This window comes from Sitophilus oryzae, unplaced genomic scaffold, assembly GCF_002938485.1.
Source record: "Sitophilus oryzae breed Bouriz unplaced genomic scaffold, Soryzae_2.0 scaffold_1931_pilon_pilon, whole genome shotgun sequence".
NCBI lineage: Eukaryota > Metazoa > Arthropoda > Insecta > Coleoptera > Curculionidae > Sitophilus > Sitophilus oryzae.
In genome coordinates this window covers 996,640-1,006,009 of record NW_022146648.1, presented here as the reverse complement: position 1 = coordinate 1,006,009, position 9,370 = coordinate 996,640, and the positions used below count along the sequence as shown (strand labels likewise).

The 9,370-nt window shown below is 30.1% G+C and overlaps 1 long non-coding RNA gene across 1 annotated transcript; it reads left to right on the top strand.

The window, feature by feature from the left end:
• The first annotated feature begins 8,298 nt into the window (after nt 1-8,298).
• On the top strand, nt 8,299-8,836 carry LOC115883504. The gene is made up of 2 exons (XR_004050389.1): nt 8,299-8,442; nt 8,497-8,836. It is a non-coding gene; the product is annotated as an uncharacterized LOC115883504 (long non-coding RNA).
• Nucleotides 8,837-9,370: the final 534 nt, after the last annotated feature.

Sequence of the window (9,370 nt, the reverse complement as noted above, 5' to 3'; positions counted from 1 at the left end):
GTACTTTATATTTAACGAGAAAAGATAGAAGCCTTTTTTTAACCAATCTTTCAATGATCTTAGATAATGTGGGCAGGAGAGTATAATTGGGCGATAGTTCGAAGCTTGATCTTTATCTACTCTTTTATGCAGAGGAATAATTATTGCTGTCTTAAGGCAGTTTTGGAAAAACTCCTTTTTGGAATGGCTCGTTAATTAAAGTAGTAAGATAGATTAATGTGCATTCCGGAAGTTCGGAGAACATTTTGAGAGTAAGCCCATCAGTCCCCAGATGAGAATTTATTTTTAATACTTTTAATTGTACTACGAAGCTCATCTAATGCTACGGGCGTGAAGAAGAAACTGTGTAAATTCTCATTTGCTTTAGGGAGATATGAAAGTGAATCATGGGAAGGAGTTATGGTGTTCATTAAATTTTTAGCCATATTAACAAAGTAAGTGTTTAAGTCTTCAGGCGAATTAAAGACTGTGCCAGACGAAGAAGTCTTATTCCTTAAGTCATTTACAATAGCCCAAGTCTCTTTAGCAACATTACCGTTATGTTTAAAATATTACGAAAAAACGACAGTAAATTTTATTTACGTACAATTTTCTGAATGATAAACAGACCATGATGTACGATAAATTTGAAACAGTAATCATTCCCTCCGGGGACGTGATTGTTTTTAATATTGAAACGCAAAACGACGTTAAAAATGGCTAAGCGGGCGGACGGAAACCGGAAAAACATCGATTTAAGTATCGCTGTAAAAATTCCTGCTGCATAATTTATTTAGCTTCGTTGACGAGCCCCGGCTCTCATATCTCAAAAACTAAAAATGCATAAATTCTGAAGTTTTAATTATTCAAGCCACAGGTCTGTCCGATACACGCAACCTAAAAAATAATTATTTCTACGAACGCCATCAGCAAAAAACTTTTAATCATGCAACTTTCTGAATTTCAATTTTGATAATAACTTAACTGTGGGTTGGATTCGGAAAATACAAATGCAAATTTAAAAGTATGGAAATAACTATTTAGCTTATTATAGTTTTATTTATGCGTAGACAATAATCAATATACCGGGTGCGTCTCAAAGGTGGCTCACCCCTATAACTTTTTTATTTTTTCAGATAAGAAAACAAGATTTGGTATGTTAGTATATTATGCGACATAAATTAGGATTTATTGACTTATTCAGTTGTTTTCAGACACTTCCTGTTTCACCGGACATGACAGCAACTTTTGATTTTTAAATGGTTTTTTTTACCTAAGCTGTATTCCCTGCAAAACAAGACCGGTAAACTAGGGTAAAGAGCGGTTCCTGAAAAACATCAGTTTGATACGGAACAGTTTGGTAAAATACTGGAAACGTCAAATGTCGACGTTTTCTAAATTTCAATACCTCTATTATAAAATTTATCTTTTATGCATTTTTAATAAAGTACCTTATTCCCTATTTTTACGTTTGCTTCTTCTTTTCAATGGAGATTAATATTGAAAAGTAATTTATTAATAAACTGTTAAACTCGTTCGACAGCTCAAGTGAAGATTTGCAGATACAATATTAAAACAGATCAATAATAAATAAACAAATCTAATCAATATTTATATTTTTATATCTTACAAAACATTCACGATTACTGGTTGTCTTGTTTTTCATGAAACAATGGCTGCATGATAAGTTTAAATGGTCCTAAAAAGTAATTCTATTTAGTTAATGAAATTTATTTACTTTTACTGCCTACCTCCATTGCTTTGGGATGTAAATACAAAATATTATTACAAATTTTAGAAATTAAATAAGAATTTCACTCAAACTTCCAATATTTACTTAATTTCTGTCACATAAATGACATCGATTGACAAACAAAACCAGAAAAACCAGCCTTGTCGCGCGGTGACAATTATAACCGAATTTTTCAGGAACCGTGTTCCGTAATAAGGAAACTTTCAGGAAACCGATAAAAACGGAACATAAAACCATAAACAAGGTAAGCAACGGAATACACCCTCAATTCGATAGAAAATGACAATCTGAATAGAATGACATATCATATGTCGACTTTTGACAGTTTCTCATATGTTTTATTTTAAATTGTAACATGCGGTTCATAATTAGAATTTTACTCGAAATACCAAGTGTGTTGGTTACCAAATTATTGGTAAAAAAATGCTCCAATTTCCAAATATGCTAATGAGCCACCTTCGTTCCATTTGAAAAAATTGAGATATGATTAAATATCGGATTTCGGCATCTTTTAACCGACTAAAGGACACTAAAACATTAGGCAAATAAAGTAAAAAATGCCGAGGATGCCATTTAAAAATCAAAACTTGTCGTCATTTCCTGTAAAACAGGAAAGGACCAAAAACAATTGAATACGTCAATCAATTCTAATTTATGTCATATATGTCCTAACATACCAAATCTCGTTTTTTATCTGAAAGTATAAAAAAGTTATAGGGGGTGAGCCACTTTTGAGACGCACCCGGTATTATTAGAAATAGATGGATATAATAACAACAAAATGGAAAATTGCTGCTATGGAGAGTATGAGCAGTAGGGTGCACCAAAAAAATTTTTTTCCTTTTTGTTACCGTGAAAATATCATTCAGGGTGGCGAAAAAGAAATTTTGGTAAAGTTTGAGCTTTTAATATTATTATTAATAGTGATTTTCTATTTCCCATTTAACTAACATGGGGAAACAAATTCTTTATTTTTTGGAATTTTATCGCGGTTACCAAAATCAGCATTTTGTAAAAATCAATACATATTCTTGTAGGAAATTGAACGGTCTTCAAAAAAGGTCTGATATAAATTTTCATTTAATCGGCTCGTTTAAAAGTTATTGAAGGTTAATCCACAATTTTTTATATCTTATCACGAAATAATGGCTCAAAAACGAGATCGAAAACATAAAATACCATATTTTATGTTTTTGAGCCATTATTTCGTGATAAAATATAAAAAATTGTGGAGGGTATCATATACGATTTGAAGTTGAACTTTAACCTTCAATAACTTTCAAACGAGTCGATTAAATGAAAATTCATATCCCATCAAAAACATAGAATGTAAAAAAATGCCAAGTCTCGCAACACAATTCTTCCACTATAAAAAGTTGTGAGATCCCATGTAAAACCAAGTTAGTTTATTTTATTTAGACTTTTTATCAATATTAGACATCTTTATTTATGTAATAATTATAATCACTTCGCAATTGCACGGTATAATATTCTATTCTAATTAAAAAAACTCTATTTTTAAGGGCACTGTTTAGATTTACTTAGTAATTACTAGATATTTTGGTAACCTAGCATGCCTTTTTCATGCATAAATTGACACAAAACAATATTCTTTCCCGTCATAAAAAATAACAATAAAGATGCACTCGAGGAGGCATAAATTCCATAAAATCAGTTTCTTATTTAGTGTGATGTTGCCTTCTTGATCGTCAAAATTGGTGTTAACTACGGCAAATTTTCATTGCTTTTGGAAAGCCCAAAAACGGTGCCAGAAGGCGTTTAAGTATTGAAGAAGTCATCAGAGCCACAACTTTATTACAGGAGGTCAGTCACAACGATACGTGTCGCAGCTTTTTCATATTACACAATCGGTTACTTCACCGTCTTCAGCAAGTTTCGTCTACCCGGCCTGGTTCAACCAGGCGGGCTAGACGATCCTCTGAGAGAGGATACATTAAAATACGCAACCAACCGTCATTGACCGTCCAATCAGATCAAAGGAGTAATCGTCGTAGATCCTTGATCATGCGTTATCGATAATGTTCGGTGCCTGGAGAAAATTGACAATTGACAAGAGAATTGTTTATTATTTTTGACATTTTAGTTCGTTTAATTTAATAATAACTAAAACCAGTAGTTCGAAAGATATATATAAAAATAAAAGATAAAAATCCAAAAAATTAATTATCTATTAACGTGGATTTGGACGACAATAGGTAAGAACACTAAATTTATTTCTATATTCAATATAAACTTGTTTATTAGGTTTTTAGTTTGTGATGTTTCATGTGATGATCATTTTCATGTTCATCGTCTTTGAATTGACATGAGGATATCTATGGAAAAGTAACTAATCTGAAAGTAAGCCAACATATCGTTTGTCCTTTGTGTGCTAAAGAAAAGATTTTCTTTTCGCATCACAGCAAACAAGAGCTAAGAGAAGATATTAAATCAGTCAGAGAAGATTTAGCGATACAAACAGAAACTTTAAAAGAGAACATTACTGTATTAGAAAGTAAACTCAACGACTTGGAAAGCAGGGTTCAAATAATAGAAAAACTAGCTAGAAAGAATAATCTAATAATCTTTGGCCTACGGAACAATCGAAATTTAAAAGACATTGAGCTAGCTGCCTGGGTAATAGAGCAATTAAAAACTCTTTTAGGAATAGATGTATATTTAAGTGACATAAATAATATATATTATCTAGGTAACGACTCAAACAAGCCTTTGCGTATAGAACTTAACACATATTTAAAAAAAGTTTTAATACTCAAAAACGCTTATAAATTGAAGGGTAAACAGATTTTTATAAACCACGATCTTTCCAAAAAAGAGAGAGTGGTGAATAAAGTATTGAATGAGAACTTAAAAGAGGCTAAGAAGAAAGGTTTGAGAGCGTACGTAAAGAAAGAAACCCTTATAATCGGCAACGAGAGTTTTAGCTACGAACAGCTAGTGGAGAGAGGGCATAAAGAAAACGACTCAGACAACGAAGTATTTACTGACGTTCCATCAAGACCTTCCTTGAGTGCCCCGGGTACACCTGTATTCGATCTACCAGTTCAATCTAGTGGTATCGAGCGCAACAAGCTAGAATCAAACCATCCCTTATCCAGGCCAAACAATACAATTGAATTCACCGTTGTTTCAAGGACATCCAGTGCGGAAGCGCGAAGGGGTTCAAATAGTAATACAGCATCTCTACAATCATCCAGTAAGGTACAAAGACCGGCAACTAGGAGCCACCCGAAACCTTAGTATAGTAATCAGAACATCCATCTAGTGAAAAATGACAAATGTGCGTGAAGAGGTAACATTCTAGTTAAAGATATCTAGTGTTAGAAGTGTGTTTTAGTGATAAAAATGGACTCATACATAAGAGATTTTCAAGTTAAGGATATAGAGACAGAAACAATTAGTGATTTTAATAATTTTAGATCTAGATACTCAATTAATCTAAAAACGACTTTAAATGTATACATTGTAATATTAGCAGTTTAGGTAAAAATTTTGATAATTTTAGAATATTTTTGGACACGCTCAGCCTAGAATTTGACGTAATTATTCTTACGGAAACTTATAAACAATATGATATTTCTAATAGTCCATTCCAAATAAAAAATTATGACCTAATTTATAATGAAGGTTAATTGAATAAAAATGACGGAGTTGTTGTTTATATAAAATCGGAATTTAATTATAAACATTCTATAGTTTCTTTAGGTAATACAAAGATATTAGAATTAATTATTAAATATAAAAACATTGAAAATATTTGTATATCTGCTATTTATAAATCTCCTAGTATTAACGAATTAGATTTTATTACAAGCCTTGAGAGGTATCTTTCTCAAAAAAAGAAGTTACACTCACACATTTTAGTTGGTGATATAAATATTAATTTATTTGATGAAAAAGATTATGTAGAACACTATAAAAATATAATGGCATCTTTTAACTTCAACTCATACATTAATAAGATAACTAGACCAAGATCCGGTACATGCATTGATCATTTCTTTGTAAAATGTTCAACGGAAATATCAAGGAGAATAAAATCTTTTATTTTTGAACATGATATAACAGATCACTATCCAATTGCTATATCTCTACCTATAGAAGTAAACAAACCGAAAAATAACCTATGTAAATCTAAATACTATACCAATTACACATCATTAAAAGAAGATCTCCGGAAGGAGTCCTGGAATGATATATATACAGAAAATAATTCAAACAAAGCTTTTCAGATTTTTATGCGAAAATTAACATTGTATATCGACAAAAATAATAAAAAAGTAGAAATTAAAAAGTCTAAAAACACTCATTTTATAAAAGAGTGGATGACTTCTGGGCTTCTTAAGTCAATAAATATAAAGAATAAATTATATAATAAATTAAAGCTACATCCGACAAATCAAGAATTAAAAGACAACTATATAATAATTATAAGAATAAAATTAGGTCACTAATAACAACTGCAAAGAAAAATTACATAAAAAGAGAATTTAACAAAAACAAAGAGACATGTTCTTCTCTATGGAAGTGTATAAATAAAATATGTGGTAAAACACAAAAAAATAAAGATATAAATACAATTAAAACCGAAGAAGGTCACGTATATACTGATAAATTAAAGATAGCTAATGCGTTAAATGATCATTATTGTACTGTCGCAGTAAAACTAGCAGTTAAAATATCTTCAACAAATAATACCTGTGATATAACCGTCTGGAAAACAGTCTGTATTTACACCAAACTTGCGAAGACGAAATAATAAACATAATAACAAATCTAAAAAATAAAAAGCTCCTGGTTATGACAATATTAGCTCGGATATTATTAAAATAATTTCAGGAGATATATCAAAGCCTTTAACGTTTTTAATAATTTTTTGTATCGAAAGTGGTTGTTTTCCGGACTGTCTTAAAGTAGGTGTAATTAAACCATTATATAAAGTGGGTGATAAGGAGCATATAGGCAATTATAGACCGATATCTATATTATCAGTTTTTTCTAAAATTTTTGAAACAGTTATAAAAAAACGTTTGTTAAAATTCTTTCTAAAATTTAACATAATATCAAAAAATCAATTTGGTTTTTTAGAAGGCAAATCAACAAGGATGCCGTTCATGCATTGACATCATCAATCTATGATGCTCTAGACTCGGGACATCGAAGCCTCTGTATATTTGTAGATCTCGCTAAAGCATTTGATACGGTAAATCACAAAATACTTTTAGACAAATTAGAGAGATATGGAATACGAGGAAACAGCCTTAGTATTTTAAAAAGTTACCTTAAGAACAGATCACAATATGTTAATTTGGGAGATATCAATAGCAAGCCAGGAAGGATTGAGCATGGTGTACCACAAGGCACTGTGTTGGGTCCGTTATTATTTGTTATTTATATTAATGATCTACTTACAATTAATACAAAAGCAGAAATTTTTAGTTACGCAGACGATACAGCGATATTTTATAAATCTAACTCTTGGTCGAATTTGAAAAGATTGCAGAGGAAGACTTTCAGACAATTAATACCTGGTTTATCAAAAACAAATTAACATTAAACTATGACAAAACCAAATATATATCCTTCTCTATTTATAAAAATAATGAACCAGATTGGGACAGATTACAAATAACCAATAATAATGTAATACCGGAATGTGATTTTATAAAATATTTAGGGGTTACAATCGACAAACATCTTAAATGGAATATTCATATTAATAATGTAACTAAAAAATTGCGAGGATTGTTGCCGAAATTTAATTATTTGAAAAGTTTTTTGGACGTCAAACAGCTTAGAATCCTGTACTCATCCCTTGTACAATCTCATTTGACATATGGAATTCTAGGGTGGGGTGGTGCGGCTGAATGTCATTTAAAGAGCTTGTATTCTGTTCAAAAATGGTTCATAAAAATTATTTACAATAAAAAGAAAACTTTCTCTTCAAACGTTCTCTTTAAGCAGGCACATCTACTGGATATACGTCAGCTATACAGCCTAGATGTTTTAAAATTCATTTATCAGGGGAAAATATCTATTGAACATGTTGACCATGAATATGAAACTAGACATAAGGCGTTTTATCCTAGTTTATGCTCTAAAACTGTTGGACAAAGATCTTCAAAGTTTTTTGTACCTCGATTATATAACATCTTACCAACCTTCCTAAAGGATGTTAAAAGTTACTCCGGGTTTAAAAAAGGGGTATGCAAATGGATGGTTGATCGAGGGAGAGATATATTTAATGACCTAGTTAACTTAAAATATACAAAATAAATTTTCATAAGTGCCAGTGAACATTATATATTGTCATAATTAAATTGTATTCCTTTCCACATACAAGTAATTCTATTACTTTGTGGTAATTCTTTTAACGTTTATTTTGATTCTTAAAATTTAAATATAGTCTTCGTTAAATTGTACTTAGATAATGTGTATTAGATATAGTAGCATATTATGTTGTATTGTACTGTACTATTTTATATCTGTTTTAATTTCAAGAGAAAATGTTTAATAAACGTTATTATTATTATTATTATTATCGTTTGTCCTTTGTGTGCTAAAGAAAAGATTTTCTTTTCGCATCATGAGGAACTATTACATCAATTAAAAAATGTTAGGAAGTTGATTACTTGTCATGGAAAAGTATACCAATGGAAATTATTTGTTAAAGAAGTATAATTCTAAGGGTAAATTTTATTATAATTAGTAACCTGTCTATTTTTTATACGTAGATGTTTCAGGTTTTAAGAATAAATTGGTTGAACCCAAAATCTGGAGGAAGTACCTATATCCATACACAGAATATGCCCATTAAAAATACTAGTCCAAATTTGCTTTAATGGTAGACAATTATTCAATACAAATTAACTTTTTAAGTGACTGAAATATTAAATAGTTTAGAATATGGTATAACAATGTAAAAAAATATTATTTTCAGGAACGATTAGGGCCCGATATATTTGAAACTCATGTTGGACATAGTATTGAGTTGGGTAGAATATTATTCTACGTTAAGTGAGGGTATCAGATACCTATTATTGTACTGTATTTTAATATATACATTAGAATTGTTGGTTTTTTCATATTTGTTTTATTTATTATTTTACTTACAAGTTATATAAAGTTAACACTAAAATCTACTTTTTGACTTATATAAGTTAGTCTGTGGTTTAATGCGTGATTACATCCACATGATTTCAAGTTTTTAAAATATAAATATTATAACTGGCTTTAAAAACTCCATTAAACTGTTAAAAGTGTAATTTATTTCAAAATAAATATACATATATAGGTATATATTAATATCGAAAAACATTTTTATTTCCTTAACACCAATTTAATCATCACATACATATGTATAAACATTTATTTACGTTATTTCAAATGAAGACCACAGGAAAAACCAGCTTTGTTCATTTTAACTGGAGCCGAGAAAATGCAATTACGAGTGAACTACTCTGGTTTTTCTCCTGTAGGGCAAAATAACTAAGCTGTAATATCTCTGGGACTATCATATTATTATTGCTTTCTTTGATGGTGCCTCGAATAATGCTAACACTTGCCTATAAAATTGTCTCGCTATCAATTTCTATGAAAATGTAACATATTATCTGG